Below are 18,274 nucleotides of genomic sequence, written 5' to 3'. Positions count from 1 at the left end.
AGCAGTCAAACACAGGCAGTCAAATATGTATGCAGTCCAGTGGCAGAGTCAAGCAGGAATCCAAGGTCTGTAGCACAGGGGTTCAACCACAAGGCAGGAAAAACTGGTGAGACATTGGCTCAGTTTGGACAACATGCTAACCAATGATGGTTTAAGTAGTTAACCATTGGTTAAATAGTCAACGGTTGGTTATTGTGTTGTCTGTTGGGCAAAAACCACTCCACGGTTGACTATTTCCTCAAAATAACCTATGGAGATAACCAACACTCTGCAGAGTTGACTATTCACACAGCCATTGCTTAATGTGTTGTGTATCAGGCTCAGTGGTTGAGTTGACTACCTTCATTGGCTACAGAGTTCTGGGCAAGAATGTCCAAAACCATGCCAGCTGCTCTGCTACAGCCGGCATAGCTTGCAGAGGCTTCTGGGATATCACCGGGAGGACAGAGAGATGAGGGAGGGAGAGGAGAGGGGTGGGGGCTGAGTTGACTATTAACCGACCATTGACTATTGTGTTTTCTGAATGCAGCCATCATTTCCAACAACTAGCAAGCTCTAAATGCTGGCTTTTACTCACAAAGGCTGCTGAGCCCCACCCAGTTTCAGCTCCTGTCCATTAAAGCTCTTTGACAAAAGCTCTACTCTAGGGTGACCATATTTGGGAAACCAAAAAAGAGGACACCTAGTGTGTGTGGGGGAAGCAGCTTTCTGAGTCCTGCAGAAAGTACGTTATTCCCCCGCCACCTTAAAGAACCCGACTGGAGTGGAGGAGGGGAAATGATTTCATTCTGCACCACCACCATCCACTCCAATTGGGGCCTTTTCTATAATGTCCACGAATGACCCACTTTCCCCTTTAAGACCTCAATTGGAGCTCGGGGTGGGGGAATGATGTGCCTCAAGAAAGCATGTCATTCCCTCCTGCCATGCTAATGGCAGCCTTAAAGAGGAAGGTGTGTCATTCCAGGACATTATTGAAAATTATAGAAAATCCCCCCTGACACCATGGAAAGAACAAAAACCAGGACAAATCCGGGGAAATCCTGACAGTTGGTCACCCTATCTACTCTGGATCCATCTGCCCTGAAGGCCCAGGTTCCTCCTGGTCTGGTGCCAGTGACTGATCTAGTGTGCCCCTGGTTTCTGGAGGTGCTAGTTCTTCCTCTAGTAAGGGCATGGCATCGAGCAAATCAGAACACTGAAAATGAATCATGTGGCCTATTGTATACAGCCAGGGCATCAGATAGGAGATAAGCAACAGAGCAGGAGTTCCAGAGGAGTCTGCTTTTAAAAATTCAGTTCTCTAAGACAATACGACAGTCGGTGGTAGGTTAATAGTCAACTCACAGTTGGTTATGTTGCAGTTACTCCCCACACAACATGTTCCTACACAACTGTGGAGTGGTTAGGGCTGGTGTTGAGTGGACTATTAGTCAACCCGGCATTTAACTGACACAGCCCCTGCTCCTCTCCCTGCCCTCTCTCCTCCCTCATTCCTCCCAGCGCTATCTGAGCAGCCCCTGTGAGTTGTGCCAGCTATAGCATAGCGGCCAGTAATGGTTTTGGTCTCTCTTGCCCAGGACTCAACCCTGCAAAATAGTTCACTGAGCCCAACAGACAACACACTAACCAATGGTTGAGAAGACAGTCAACTCTGCAGAGCATTGGTTATCTCCATTGGTTATTTTGGGGAAATAACCGTGGGATGCTTTTTGCCTCACAGACAACACAATAACCAACTGTTGACCACTCAACTGACTGTTGACTACTTAAACCACCATTGGTTTCCATGTTGTCTGAACCCAGCCTGCCTCCCTCCCTCCCTCTCTCTCCCCCCCTCTCTCTCTCCATTTATGTATCCAAAGCACTGGATGTGCTCTTCCCTCCATCCTAAATATTTTTGCTACAGATTACATTTAAGCGCCATTGTCAGGCATTCCACAGGTTGGACACACAGAAATGAAAGCAGAGGTTCATTGCATGCCTGGATGACCGACACACAGGCAATCTTCTCATCTCTGTAGGCTTTGGCCCTTTCTTGGTTCCTTTTCCACTCCCTCTTTTTAAAAACTAAATCCAACATCCCTTGATTGATAGTCTCTTTCTCCCCCTTCCCTCCTGCAACTGCTAATTTAACATTGGGGCACCTTATGACAGGGCTCGGGGGACGTAAGGGAGAGCGAGAGAAAGCAACAATAGTGGGGTGTGAAAGGCAGGAGGGCATCAGCTGACAAATTTCCTTAACCCTCCCCCACAATTTTTCCCCCCAGATTAACTTCCTTGAATGGGGCTTTTCACTTCAATTCTACACATCTGAATGTTGATGTCCCACTAAGGAGTACACACACAATTCTTAGGTGTAAACAGACCCTAAGCAACCACAGGCACCTGTAATGCAAATCAATATGAAAGAGTTGCTCTAAGTAGCAGATGAAGCATCATTTCCTTGCACCCCACAGGACTTTATTTATTTATTTATTTATTTGATTTTTATACCGCCCAATAGCCGAAGCTCTCTGCTGCTTATCCATAGCAGGGGCTAATGCAGAACATTCTTATGTCCTTCTACCTTAAGCGGTCTCTGAAAACCAAGCAGGGTCACCAAGTTCCAGGATGTGACCTGCCGTTTCAAGGCTTTTGCCTCCTTCTCAGGGTCCCCAAAAGAAAAGACAGAAAGTTAAGCAAAGGAGTCAGAATCCAGCAGCAGCCTATTTTCTGTTTGTCTTGCGAGGCTGTCACAAGGATGCTGAGATGGGCTAGGCACACACGGCCTACTGCTAGTGACCCCTTCCAGCCTCAGTGCACCCCGTTTCTCTTCTGCCTCCCAGGATTGGATGAATCTTTCAGTTTCTCATTGTTTGGGATCATCCCAAACAATGGCTTGACAATTTGTACGCATTTTTGTCCACATTTGTCCTAATCTATGCATTTGAGAACCACCCAGAGAGCTTTGGCGATGGGGCAGTATAGAAATATAATAAATAAATATTTTTATATGTGATTCTGCAAACAATTATCCTAACAGTATGCATTTTAACATTGTTTTCATTCATACATTTATTATTGTGTGGACTTCTTTCTAATTTCTGTCATGTAATTGAAGCTGCTTGGAACAAAATTCCAAGATTCAAGATTGGGTCTAATTTGCAGCACACAAAAAATGTCATTTTTATTATTGCATAAAAGATTTTTATTTTATTTTATTTTTTTGCTTTATAAAGAGTTTCTGAAATCACATTCAGAATCAAACCAACAAACAGCAGTCTTTGTGTTTGGTGTCTTTTCTACAGCTGCAATCTTGTTTTTGTGAGAGCAGTATATCTCTTCTGAAGCTTAGATTAGCCTCCTCCTCATTCAGTGATTTTAAGATGTGAGCTAAACAATAAATTTAACCAAGGTATTGCACCGTAAGAAACCTCTTTGTATGTTTACTTCTAATGTGTTGCAAACTTCAGGGGATATTACCCAAAGAAATCATCATTAGTTTGCAGTAGGTGCAGAGAAAAGCCTTGTTTACATTTTACTTTGCAAGATATAACCCAAAATCTGTAAGTTTGAAATACGAGAGATAGATGAAAAATGGAAAATGCTGTGAAGAGAAAGTGAAGAATCTAACTCTGTACCTACATTATAGAAGGGGACATGCACAATTTATGCAGAGCAGTAAAAAAGAAATATTGAGATCCCCTTGTAGGAAGTATTTTTATTACCAGTAATTTTTGTGTAAATGAGATTGGAAGGCTGAAATAGATTTTAATAAGAGGTTCTTTTTGTAGCAGAATGCAAAATGACAGCAACAACCCAAATTCTACTGCGGATGCCTTTTCCTCAAAGTGTATTGGAACATAAATGTTGTCATGGTGTATCAAATGAAGATATGACAATCATTTATTTTCACTTCATCATACAACTTGAAGATCCAGCGGTTTTTCTATAGTCAGCTGAAAATGTTTGCTAGGGGGATTAGTGAATCCATCACTTTTTCCCATGTTTGAATTTTTTAAATCTCAAGTTCTTTCTCTCCCAATTATGACGTTGGCAAATTTTGGTAAATTCTTATAAAAAATGAAGCAAAACAAAACCTCACCCATCTGCACCATCTATATTCAATAGGTCCAGCTGTTACCAGCATAGAGTGGACCATGATGTACCTGCCTGCCATAGAGCTGTTAAAGATGAGAATTCTATGTGGGGAAAAGACCCCAATTTAACACTAACATGGTTAAATACACAAGGATTCAAACACAGACTGTTAAAAGCTAAGCATTTAAGCCCTGGACCGAGATGGATGTATATTTCAGTTTTGTTTTCTCCTACATTCATTAAAAAAAAAATCTCCCCTTTTTTGTCCTGACTATGGAGATCTTTGGTAAACTCTTATCAAAACTAAAATTAAATTCTCACCCGTCCCTAGTTGGCACAATGGTTTTTGATGGTTTGCAGATGCTTCCTCAATGAGCCTTGGAGGTTGGTGGCTATTGAGGTAGAACACACCTGAGTCAATAGGGGGAGGGCCCTTGAAAGTGATGAACAATGGACCCAATGAAAGAGAGAGTTGTTTGATGTTGCACTGGCTGAAAGGAAGAGTCGAGGTGGAGGTGGGGTGGTCCAAGTGGATGACGTTTGCTTCTGGAGAACTGATGCCTCCCACAGACTACTGTTGTCTATTTGGGAGCCATTCCATTCTTCAATGTATACTAGTTAATTAATACGTATCACAAAAACACCATAGGACTTCAGAGTTCTCTTAAGGGGATAGGAGATGCTGGAAATTATCCTACCACTTGGAGAAGCGGAGAGCCATGCACATGAAATAACACTTCATGGTCTATCATCTTAGGGTTTTTCTGGAGTATGCATATCTATGGTGCCAAGAGAAAATTAAGCTCATTTCATAGAGCCATAGTATTAAAGTGTTGATTTAGGGTTGGGTAATTCATGTAATACAACACCAAGGGCCTTGCTAGACCTACCTTATAATCCGGGCGTGTGGAGGGGCCAGCCCGAGCTAGAAGTAGTGTGGGTTGTCGCTCCTATCCACACATCGACACGACAGGGTAAAGGAAAGCCCTGTCATGTAGGCCATTTTGTTTGGGATCTTAAAGGGGCCATGTGTGCAGGAGTGCACCAATGATAAAGGTAGGGGGGTTGGTTTTTTTTTTAAAAAGGGTTCCCTTCTCCCCCCTGTCCCTGTCCCTGCCCCCCCCGGCAGCGATCCCCCCCGCCCACCCACAATCTCCGATTCCCCCCCACCCGCTCACCCGTGATCTCTGATCCGCCCCGCCCACGATCTCCGATCCCCGCCCGTGATCTCTGATTCCCCCCATCCCCCCCCCGGCTCCATTTCCCCCCATCTCCCCACCCTGCCCTGATGGCCGCAGCACTCCTGCGGAGCACTGCATGCCACTTTCCCCAGCTACTCACAAGTAAATGCAGTAGCCGGAAAAAGCGACGGAACGGCCTACATGCCCACGGTCTCGCCACGGGAAATGCTGGGCCACAACCAGTGCCGGTTATCCCGGGCCAAGGGAAGGTTACCCCTGTCTGAGCCCGGGATCCCTGTGCATCATCTGGATGCACAGGGGCCGAGCCGGGGCTCACACCAGGCTACCCTGTCATTTAGCCAGGGCCTTAGATTCTATAACACTGGCCACAATCAAGAAGATGGTGGACACATAGTTTCTCATTATATCCTGCTGTCAGCCACTTGGCATTTTCTGTGTGGCGATTCTAGGGATGTACAAAAATTTTGTTTATGTTTGCAATCCTGGGAACAAACTTGAGCAGGACAGCATGATCTCAAAAAATGCTTTAAATTACTGGACTTGCATTTGCGCTTTAAAAAAAAGGGGTGCATTTTCATGCGTTCCTCTATTGGGGAAAACAGCATTTTTGGTGAGAATTTTTTTCCTGTTTGAAATGCGTACTTTCCCCCATCCAAACAAAAATGAAAGACGACTGCAAATGAACATGGGAAATTAAACAAGAGGCACCTCAAGGTGGTATTCAGAGAATCTGGGCAAACTCAAAAAATTGCTTGTTCGTCCATCCCTAGGCAATTTTACATTTCAAGTTCTAGCCTCAACCTTGATGTCTATTTTTAGGGGACAAAGAAAGATTCAGCATAGCTTGAAATGCAATATCTTCCTTAAAGATTGAAATATGCCATTGAAAGTTGAATTGCTTTCCCTTTCCCTTTTTTTTTAGAACAACAATTTCATTGCGTTTCGAGTCTGAAACCCCATCATGACTCCTGCACTAGTTTTCAATGAAGGTAGACAAAATACAAAAAATCATCGCAATATGATATCTGACTGGCTGCCTTCATCCAGTTGTGTGTCTCCTACCTTCTGTTATTGTTCACTGAGCAGCGTGACGTCTCTGATTTAACTTGATGGTTTGGCATTCACTGCATGTCTATTCTTTGTTTGTAATACAATATTTCCTGCAATGCTGAGATATCACAATGGCATTTCAAATGGGTATTTAGGACAGAATTCTATTATTCAAGCACATGCACCAGGTTTATGGAATTTGCTGCCACAAACTGTGAAGATGGCCACTACCTTACATGGATTTCAAAGGGGATTAGAGAAATTCACAGAAGGTGTCTATCAATGGTTACTAGTTATGAACACTACACACTGAGTCCAGGTTCAGCAGCAATGGCAGTATTTACCCCACACACATTGGCAGTAGGCCAACTCAGTTTCCATTGCTTAAGATAAGAGTTGTGAAGAGACATACTTCACCCACTACTTATGTTACATGGGTGACTTATTCCTGGCTCCAAGCACTGCCTCAGTCCCTTTATTGATCCATCCTTCTTTGTCTGCTCACCTCAGACATACATTGGGAAGTCACCTGACTGCCTCAATTCACACTGGCTGAAGAGACTTATATGTGATTGTGCCACCAGGGCCCAAAGGTAGCTTCCCTTTCATATTCCATCAATCAAATTGGCTATGAGAGATTGGTTATGTCCCATGGTGTTCACTCCCTCCCTACCCATACTGCACCTGCCACAAGAGGTCAGCTTGCACAACCAGCCTTAACCCTCCCTTCTTCTCCTCTGTCTCCCTGAAACACTTCTCCGGAGGTTCAGGAGGCCTTCATGAACCATGGGCTGTGGGTTGCTAGAAGAGGAAGGATCCCTGCTTTGAGCAGGGGGTTGGACTCGATGGCCTTATAGGCCCCTTCCAACTCTACTATTCTATGATTCTGTGATTCTATACCTGAAATCAAGAAGTTATTACACAAAATGCCTCAACCTAATTTTGGATTATGCCTTCTTCCCACAACAGCACACACACACACACACCCGCCCAATGATATAACCCCTGCTGTTAGTTAGATCCTCCTGGCCCTCTGGAGAGACTTTCAGTGGGGCACAGGGAGCAGGAGGGAAAGAGAGAGATTAGCTATGCAAGCTTTCTTCTGCTTGCACAGCTATTGGATAGACAACAACAATATAATTTCCAGCTTCTTTAAGTCTTCAGTGGCATCTAGGCAAACAGCTCCATCCTTGGATAATGCCTTAGTAAAAATATGCTTCTTAGGTCAAGTGGCCCCCACTTGTTTCTGAACTCTGTTATACTTCTGAAATAATAGAGAATGCAAAGAAGCATCAACAGTAAGATGTACACAAGCTCCCTTTGAAAATGCCTTTCTGCCAATGACGCAAGAGACTGTCAACACAATCCTGTGCATGTTTACTCAGATGTAACCTCAGAATTCAATGGGGCTTACTCCTAAATGAGGGTGTATAGCATCCGGTAGTATCTGCTTCAAAGCTCTTAGACCTTTATTGTCAACGTTAGCATGGTATGAACCCTTTCATATGTCGGAACAATTCTTGCAAGATTACATTCAGTAGATACTTTCCACCACAAGTGGGTAATCAAAATATAAGCACTGCTTTCCCCAAGCAGTGATAAATGTTACAGTTGATGAAATACAGTGGGAAGGTCATCAGAAGAAAGACAACACATTCTTCCAGGTTGGTTTCTGATTATACCTGTTTGAAGATTTTCTAATTTGTTATTTGTTATCTGCTGTCATTTCCAGGGCTTTGGAATTTCAATCACAATTCTTTAAGGAGATGATGATAATGCCTGAATAATATTTCACTCATTAAAAAATCAAGGCTATTGGTACTAACTTCATGAAATCTTGCAGAGAGAATATGTGCAATGCTAACAATGAGATAATCAAATACAATAAAGTTACACAAGACATGGTTGAGATAAAGCAGTTTTAAGAAGTTCTATTGAAGTGCAGTTTTCACTAGGGGTGTGCACGGACCCCCCGCTCCGCTTCACTTGCAGATCTGCAATTTTCAGAGTGGGCCGCTTCGCCCTGCCCCCGCTCTGCCCACTTCCGCTCCGCTCCGCTCAGAGCTCCGGATCCGGATCGGAGCTCCGTTTTTTCCCCCATAGGGTTGCATTGAAAGATAAAAAAGTAAACAACTTTTTTTCTGTTCAAGTTAGAAACCTCACGTTTGGCACCATGACACCTCATGGATGTATACACAGGCACGCCAAGTTTCAAGGGAATCCCATCATCCCCTGATTTTTGGGGAATTTATGAAAATTCAACATCCCATTCACACCCCTTTCGATAGCTCCGTCAATTTGCACGTTAGAAACCTCAAACTTGGCACCATGATAGCTTATCCATGTGTCCACATGGACGCCAAGTTTCAAGGCAATCCCATCATCCCCTGATTTTTGGGGGAATTTATGAATATGGGGCACCCCATTCACACCCCTTTCGATAGCTCCGTCAATTTGCAAGTTAGAAACCTCAAACTCGAACACCATGAAAGCTAATCCATGTGTCCATATGGACGCCCAGACTCAAGGCAATTCCATCATCCCCTGATTTTTGGCGCGGCTTAAATCACCCCAAATTGTCCCATTCTACAACTACGTCAATTTGCATGTTAGAAACCTCAAACTCGGCACCATGATAGCTTATCCATGTGTCCACATGGATGCCAAGTTTCAAGGCAATCCCATCATCCCCTGATGTTAGGGGAATTTATGAAAATTGGGCACCCCATTCACACCCCTTTCCATAGCTCTGTCATTTTGCATGTTAGAAACCTCAAACTCAGCACCATGAAAGCTAATCCATGTGTCCACATGGACGCCCAGACTCAAGGCAATCCCATCATCCCCTGATTTTTGGCACGGCTTAAACTTTTTAACTCACCCCAAATCAAGTCCCATTCTACAACTACGTCAATTTGCATGTCAGAAACCTATCCTTTGGTCCCATGACAGATTACCCATGTGTCCCCATGGACGCCAAGTTTCAAGCCAATCCCATCATCCCCTGATGTTAGGGGAAGTTTTGAAAATCGGACACTACAGTATGTCAGGGATTTAAAGTTGCAATGCAGACAGCTCAATGGGGCCAGTTGAAAGGAAATCCCAAAATGCCATGAGATAACCCTAAATCTTCTTCCACACTTGAAAAATGGATTTTTGAACTTGATAAAGTCTAAGTGAGCACAGGAAGGACTTCTCCCCTGAGTCAAAGCAAGACACATACACCATCCCTGAGAGGCGGGAAGGGGAGAAGGGAGGGAAGGCAGGCAGGCAGGCAGCATGCATTGTAGTGCCACAAGGATGGCTTGAGCACTAACGCATAGCAAACTAACCTGTAAGTGGGCGCAAGGAGGAAGTGAGGCAAAGATGGCTGGTTGTTTCTTTCTAAGCCAGCAGTTACGCATTGAGGGGCACAGAGGAGGACGACTGGGAGCAAGCGTGCTGGAGGGTGCTGGGCACGAACCGCAAAGCCCATCTCCCAGGCACCAAGCGGGCAGAGCAGGCGAGGAGTCAGTCCTGGCAGATGCCCCACCATAGCAGCACCCCGGGGGAGGCGGGCAGACAGACAGGCAGGCAGGCAGGGGGCATTTCTGGGGGCACAAGGAAGTGAGGCCAGGATGGCTGGTTTCTAAGCCAGCACTGCAGTTAGTCACGCATTGCAAATGTAAACCATCCCAGCGAGTCGGTCACCGAGGAGGAGGACAGGCTTGCAGAGGGGCAGGCAGAGAGACATGTCATAGATCTAGTATTGGGGAGGAGTCAGTCCCGGCAGATGCCCCACCACAGTAGCACCCTGGGTGGGCGTTGGAAAACGCCATCTTGTGGGTCCATACTTCCCCCACCCCATGTCCTGCAGGGTTGCCTGCCTAACCCTCATGGGGATGGGAGATGGAGAGCTTAGAGTGGCAGTGCCAGCAGCAGCAGCAGCAGCCTTCGGCTTTCCCCTGGAACCAGTCGCCTTGCCCGCCTCTTTCCCCAGCAAGATCGACTGGTGCTGCCTATGAAGATGCATCTTCATGCTGCTGGTTCCATAATGCCCTGTCGATGAACCCCTGCTTAGAGTGAGTTTGCAGTGGCGACAGACAGCAAAGCGGGGATCCGCTCCCAACTCAAAGTGGTCCCACACTATGCTTGTCTTTCACTTCCATGGTGACACCACCAATTGCCCGCCTGAGCTCTCTGGTGTTGCCACAGAAACAGGGGTTGCAGCGGAAGAGGTGTGGGATGAGACTGGGGAGAGAGCCTCGGCCTGCTGCTGCTCCTCCTCAGCCCCCACATCCTGGAGGACCACCGCCTCCTCCTCCCCCTCCACTGTGCTGAGGACCTCATCTAGGAGGTCTGGAGACAGGTCCATCAGCGGGCTCGTGGGCTCAAAGGATAATGAAGGAGTTGGGGATACTCCTCCTCCTCCTCTAATGGCACTGCTGCTCCCACCCTCAAAAAGAGAACGCCGGGCACAAGTTGCAGAAGAGAGTGGCTCTGCCTGCTGCTTCTCCTGCTTCTGTTGTGGAGCAGCCAGCCAAGGAGTTGCCCGTTTGATTTTCACAGCAGGAGAGGCAGCCTGCTGCTTACTGCTGGTAGCCTGACCCTTGCTGCTTTCAGCACGCCCTGCCACAGACATGCGCCTGCTCCCTCTTCTCATGATGATATTACTAATAATATCTATAAGAATATACTACTACTACTACTAATATGTATAAGAATAAAATATTAATACTAATAATAATATGTATAAGAATATACTAATATACTACTACTAATACGTATAAGAATAAAATATTAATACTAATAATAATATGTATAAGAATATATACTACTACTGACATGTATAAGAATAAAATATTAATACTAATAATAATATGTATAAGAATATATGTATAAGAATTTAATAATATGTATAAGAAAATTACTGTATGTAGGGAAATGGGACAAGAAGTGTGTGTATGCTTTCCCCAAACAGGATTTGAAATGCTCAATCTGTGGCTGTTGCACTTCACAGACAGTGCACTGCACACACAGCACACTCACACAATAACACACAGAGTCCAAGTAACAGAGAGAAGAAATAGAGAATAATATTTTTTTTTATTTTATTTTTTTTATTTTTTGGTATATAGAAGGAAGAAGGAAGATGAAACACAGTCAGGCTTTAAGAGAGGGGAGGGGGGGACAACCAACCAAACAAACAAACACACACTCCAAAATTTAAAAATAAAGTTTATATTAAATCAAAGTAAGGGAAAAACACAGAGCAAACTAAGCTAAAAGTCAGAAAGAAGCAAACAAACACACACACACGCACCAAGCTAAATCCTCCAAAGTCCAAAACACAGCAGCAGCACTAACTAGCTCCTCTCCCCATGAACGTCCAAACCCACAAGACGCTGAGAGCTCAAAGCTCTGAGGGTGACTCTGCCTTAGTCCCCCCCTCGAACGCTGGGATTGGAGGATGCTTCATGAGGTGATCAGTTCTCATCAGGATTGGGAGTTGAATGTGCCTGTCACCGCTTCAAAAAAAAAAAAAAAACCCAAACCGCCGGTTTACCGCGCTGTCCCTGTTTGTTGACCCGATTTTAAAAAAAATATAGCACGTGAACCGCACCACACAGAGAGCTGAGAGTAGTCTCAAAATGACCCCCATCCACGACTCTCTAAGCACAAGAATTTTCAGAAAGATAGCATCAAAAACAACACAGTTATCCCCCTTTCTTTTCCGCAATGCAATCCTATGGGCGAAATGTTTCAAGATGGCGATCGGAGCGGTCCGCCTGAAAGAGGAGCTCCGAAAAATGGCCGCTTCTCTTCGCCTTGCTTCTAGGGGTCCGCGGTCCGCTTCTACTCCGCCTCTGGGCAAGGCGGAGCAGGCCAATCCGCTCCTGCTTCTGCGCTTCTAATCGGAGCGGAGCACATGCCTACTGTGAACACATAGCTTCTCCAAATTCTCCACCTAGTGAAGACAACATGAAAAAGATTGGGTTTGAAAATATTGTTAGGCTTATTTCATTATTTTCTTTTTATCCTAATTATTCTAAAATTTCAATGAATTTTAGAATCCATTCTGAGGCTATTTTCTATCCGCTTAAAAAAAACCCAGGATGAATAATAAACGCCTGCATTCCAGCAGAAAGAGCAATTAATGTCAAGAGGTTTTCAATGCAATGAACAAGAATTTACATCAGTGAGTCACATTGATTATTATAGTTCTAGTAGGTTAATTGGACTGTAATTTTGTCTCTTTTATGCATTTGCTTTTAACAGTGTGTAATTGTTCAGGAGGTGTTGCTCAACAAATAAGTTCATCACAAGCTTCAAAGAAGGTGAAATGAAGACACATATTTGTAGTACACAAACAACATATTTGTAGTAGACAAGTCAAACCAAAAGCGGCCAAATCTTATTGTTCTAAATAGAATCATCTGAAAAGTTACTTAAATAATATGGAGGAAAATTAGGGGGGTGGGTGAAGGATTTGTTGTTGTAAAAAAAACCATCTTGTTGTTAATACACACAATTACTGAAATGCTAAAGCCAGGGTTCATACTAGGGCTGTGCTCCGCTTCTCCTTGGACCAGAGAAGCAGAAGCGGATTGGGGTGCTTCTCCTCCCCTTAAGGCGGAGGCGAAGAGGATCGGGGGAGCAGCAGAGCGTCATGGAGTGGATCGAGGTGAAGGCGGATCCTTCACCTTGATCTGGAGCTCCACAAAAAAGGTAAGGGGGGTTTACTTAGCCCTGCCGCTGCCGCCGCCGCCCCTGTGGTGACAGCGGCAGAGCCAGGTAAGGGGGCAAGGGGGAGAGGGGTCTTACCTGCATCTGTCCGTGGCCCCCAGCTGCTTCAACTGAGGCCAAGGACTCAAACGGCCTGGTCTTCCTGTTTGAGTCCTCGGGCTCAGTTGAAGCAGCCACGGGACCGCGGACGGACGCAGGTAAGGGGGAGGAAGGAGGGGGGTTTACCTGGCCCTGCCGCCACCGCCTGTGCATCAACAGCGGCAGAGCCAGGTAAGGGGACAAGGGGGAGGGGGTCTTACCTGCATCTGTCGCGGCCCATCGTCGGCTTCACTAGAGCCCGCAGCTCAACCTAGATGTGTAGGCTGCAAGCAGGGCCTACAGTTCCTGGTTGAGCCGTGGGCTCTAGTGAAGCTGGTGGTGGGCCGGGATGGAAGCAGGTAAGGGGGAGGAGGGAGGGGGGCCTTACCTGGCGCTGCCCCCCGCCGCTGCGGAGCTCCGATTCAGAGCCAGAGCTCCACAGCGGAGCGGAGCGGACCCTAGGTGGATCAAGGCGGGGCAGAGCGGGAAAAGCACACCTAATGCCCTGACCAACTCTCCACTTCTTTTCTGATCCTCCATTGAGCCCCACATGTATAAAGGCCTTCATAAAATGGACACAACCCCACTTGTTTTCAAGAGGTCACTGCAGATACTTGTTATAAAAAGAGCACCCAATGTTTATGGGGAGCCAAATCAGATAGCACATAGCCAGACAAGGCATGAGTGGAGAGAGTATGAATGACTCCAGTGCCCAAGATTATCATTAAAATAGACATGTAAATTTATCCATATAAATGGCATTGGAGTAAAAGGTGAAACCGTCTCAGAAATGATAAAAGGCATAAAATGTATAATACTTATAAGCTTCGTATTTCCTGGTTGTGGAAAGAATTGCAGGGAGGCAGTTATCTTGCCGTTCCACTAAATGGTGGATTGACAATAGTGGCTGGTGCCCATTGGACCTGGTGTGGCAGACGAGAGAATAGATACTTAATATTCTTCTGAGATTGTCTGAGGAGGCCAGTAGTAGATCACACATGGCAATTGGCAGCTACATGCCAACCATTGGAGCAAATGTATCTGGTGGTGGTGGAATTTTTCTTCTGCAAGTGGGTGGGGCAGAGGCAGGGGCCGGCGCCCCATTTCCTCCAGATATAGAACCACCTCTGACTCAAAATAGAGTAAAATTATAAGAGTTGCATTGCACGTTATTATTTTTTTGGTGTTCAGCTAAGAAGCTTTAATTGTAGACCTAAAAGTACCAAGTGTGAATGCAACAAATACTCACCTGCAACGGTGTATATCGCGGGAGGCAACCTGATGCCCTCCAGATATTTTGGACTACAGCTCTCAGAATCCCTGATTATTCTGGCTGGGTCTTATGGGACTTGTAGCTCAAAACACCTGAAGGACACTAGGTTTAGGGACGGATGATTCTGTCAATCTTGGGTTTGCTCAGTTTCTCATTTTCCTAACTGTAAGCTCATTTTGGCCCAGTTCCATATCAGTTTGCAAATTTGGCAAATGAATAAATAAAAAAAAAAATGTATGCATTTTTGTGCACATTTCTTCTAAAATACACATTTTAAATGCATTTTTCCTAGTGTGCACATTATTTGAAAACAATTTCACCCATATACACTGCATTTGTGTGCATACCTTTTCCTAAAATACTCATTTTTATGTGCATTTTCCTTTAATATATGATTTTTTGTGCATGGTTTTTGGAGTTGCAAATGGCTTCACAACATTCTGAAAAGAATAGATTTTTTTATGCACAAGTGCATTCCAGTTTGCATATACTTCTTGGAAGTGCAAATCAGGTAAGTTTGTAAAAAATAATAATTCAGAGTGAACGAATTGTCCTCCATCCCTAACTCGCTCACCCTGGGATACTTGTCAGGCCACCAAGATTGGTGCAGCTCTCAGTTGAATGTGCACACTCTGTAAAAACCCAAAATGTAAGTGGGGAAAGAATACAATGACCTGCTCAGCTTCATCTCTATAGTTGTCCTAAAATTCGTGGCTCTTTGATGGACAAATCAATGAATAAAAAGCTGCAGAGAAAATGCCCTCCTTAAAAACAAACGAAAACAACTGATATGCTGTGATAGAGTGGAGCAAGAACAGTACTTCGTAATGCTTGCATTTATGTTCATAGGCAAACACAGTTATGGCCCCTGGGGGGTGCTCTACAAGACGGAAATGATAAGTCATTTGTTTGTGTTTGTTCTTCAGTTGTTAGCTCAGCCTCTTAAAGTCTAAGAGTTTTCATAAAACAGTAAAATGATGTATAATTACAATCTGCAGCTTTGAATACCTGCTGGTTCAAGGTTCTGCACATTTTTAAAGCAGAGAACCTGAACCAGCGTTTTTGCAATCTAGATGTACAAAAACAAACCATTATAGTTACATCTTTAGAATGTCAATGGTAAGGGCATTAAAAAAGGAAATGCAAGGCTTCTGTTGTAAATTGTAAAGAGTTCTCGGGGGAAATGCATTAAACAATCAGGGTTTGTTCTTGACTCGCATATTTGCGGGTTTGGAATGGACGGCACTCTCTTTTCTTTTTGTAGAAGGAGGTTTAATTATCTTCCTTACATGCACACGGTTGTCTGCTATTGGCGCTAGGGCTCATCATATTGTCTGCCTGCCACATATCATTTAGCAAACACATCCAGAAGGGATATTCCTTCCTAGGCAAACCAGACAGAGTAGTTTGTCTGGAAATATTTCAGCCACTTGTCAACAGTTGTGATATGCGTAAGACCTTCATCTAAATTCGTGTCTTCCTCTCCCTGCTCCCTCCCCATGTTTATACTTAAAGTTACTTTATAGAAAACACTGTTAAACAGGGTCAGTTTGCATGTAATTACTAGGGGCACTTCCACACGTCGTACTCAGGGCGCTTCCATGCGGCCCCAGTGCGACCCCAAAGCGATCATGTAACTTGCCTGTAAAAGAGATGAGGAAGAGGCATCCTTGCCGCCGCCGCCGCCACCCACAGACCTCCTCGACGGCTGGGACGGTGAGCTCGGCGGAAGAAGGCCGAGCTCTCCGAGCCGGCCGTCGAGGAGGGAGGTGGGTGCCGGCGGTCACGGCAAGGACGCCTCTTCCTCGTCTCTTCGCCAGGCAAGTTACACGATCACTTTGGGGTCGCACTGGGGCCGCATGGAAGCGCCCTGAGTACGACGTGTGGAACTGCCCCTAAGTAAAGAAGCCTGCTTGACTTGTAGCCACAAGTTCTGATAGACAATAATTGACCCAACCATAAGATGCTTCTTCCAGCCCACATTTTGCTCCACATTTTGCGCACAAAGGAGGTCACGTTTTCTACCAACTCAGCCTCTAGCACAGACATGTTGAACCTCTTTCAGCCCCAGGGCTGGGTTCAGTTTTGTAGAAGTTCCTGGGGGCTGCATCCTAGTGGTGCGCAGGGCTGAAAGCAAACCAAGATGGGGGCAAAGAAAATGGGGTAAAGGTGGGCAAACTAACCTGCATCCGATTCATCAGCTGCTTGCCCTGTAGTGCTGCTGTCTGCCCCCACTTGTTAGGCCATGCAAGCTTTTTTGAGGGGTGCTCCATGGATAGCAAGCCCCTCCTGCTTGCTATCCATGGACATAGAAAGTGCCAAATTGCCTGTTAAACAGAGATTACTGGAGATAGACTACCAGCAGCTCCAAGGAACTGCATGGGGACCATGCTCCCCATAGTCATCGGGTCTACCAGGCCACTCCTACAAAGGCGGAATGCCATATTTGGGATAGCTAACTATTCCTAGATATAGGAAGGCATTCTCCTTGGCAAGGTTCAATGTTCTCCCCTCCAAGCTATTGGAAGCTATTGGATTCTATGATTCTATGAAACTGGGCATGTTTAGCCTGGAGAAGAGAAGATGGAGGGGAGACATGAGAGCACTCTTCAAATACTTAAAAGGTTGTCACACAGAGGAGGGCCAGGATCTGTTCTCCATCCTCCCAGAGTGCAGGACACGGAATAACGGGCTCAAGTTAAAGGAAGCCAGATTCCGGCTGGACATCAGGAAAAACTTCCTGACTTAGAGCAGCACAACAATGGAATCTGTTACCTAGGGAGGTTGTGGGCTCTCCCACACTAGAGGCCTTCAAGAGGCAGCTGGACAACCATCTCCCAGGGATGCTTTAGGGTGGATTCCTGCATTGAACAGGGGGTTGGACTCGATGGCCTTGTAGGCCCCTTCCAACTCTGCTATTCTATGATTCTATGATTCTATGAAGGCAGATTCAAGAAGATCCCATTGAATAATAGAGGCTGCCGCTGTAATAATACCAAGGTGGAGTCCATCTTTCATGTTCTACTCTACTGCAGTTATTATCAAGAGCCCAGGAAAGACCTAATATGTCCTATTATACAGTGTTTCCCTGATCACTCTCCAGATTCACTCATGTTTATTTTATTCCAGGGCACCAGTAAGCCTATTACTGAGCAAGTGGCCAAATTTCTGAATCTGGCTATTCTCCTTAGACCACTCATGGGTGGTTGATCATTTCTTTAAATCTACTGATGAGCATTTTTACAGAGTTTGTATCCTTTCTTTTTAACATCATGTATTTTTATCGTTTGTGTACCTACATGCTATAATAATGGTCTGTTGACTGCAAATAAAGGTTGATTGATTGAGGCTCGGCTCAGCTTAGGCCAACAAGCACTCAGCAGCCATCCACCTTCGCTGCCGAAATGGCGCATTTCCCCCTGCTATGTCAACGGAGGCCATAAAAGCCTCATTTATGCAAGGGTAAAGGTGTGAATGCCCTGTTCACACAGTGGGGGAGGCCATTGATGCAGTGGGGGAAAGTGCACAAGTTTGGCAACGAGGGCAGACAGCTGCCACGTGCTTGGTGGGGCCTCACAAGTGCTCAAGTGTGGGTCCACAAATGTGCCACGTGTGCCTGACTGGATCTGGAAGAAGGGGGTGCAGGGGACTCCATCAGATGACCCAGACTTAGACACTCATGACATCCCTAAAATGGGGGCAAACTACCAAAAACAGTAACAACATAGTTCAGCTTACCTTACTTATTAAGCCTTAGGAAAGGCATTTCAGCTAGTGCTGGGCACAGCCATCCCCCCGCCAGGTTCAACTCAGGGGCAGATTCAGGGATTCCAGATCAGCCCCAATTTGACTCGGGGTGCCT

Source organism: Elgaria multicarinata, chromosome 1 (assembly GCF_023053635.1).
Source record: "Elgaria multicarinata webbii isolate HBS135686 ecotype San Diego chromosome 1, rElgMul1.1.pri, whole genome shotgun sequence".
Lineage (NCBI taxonomy): Eukaryota > Metazoa > Chordata > Lepidosauria > Squamata > Anguidae > Elgaria > Elgaria multicarinata.
The sequence above is the reverse complement of the archived record's forward strand: the minus strand, read 5'-3'. Positions refer to the sequence as shown.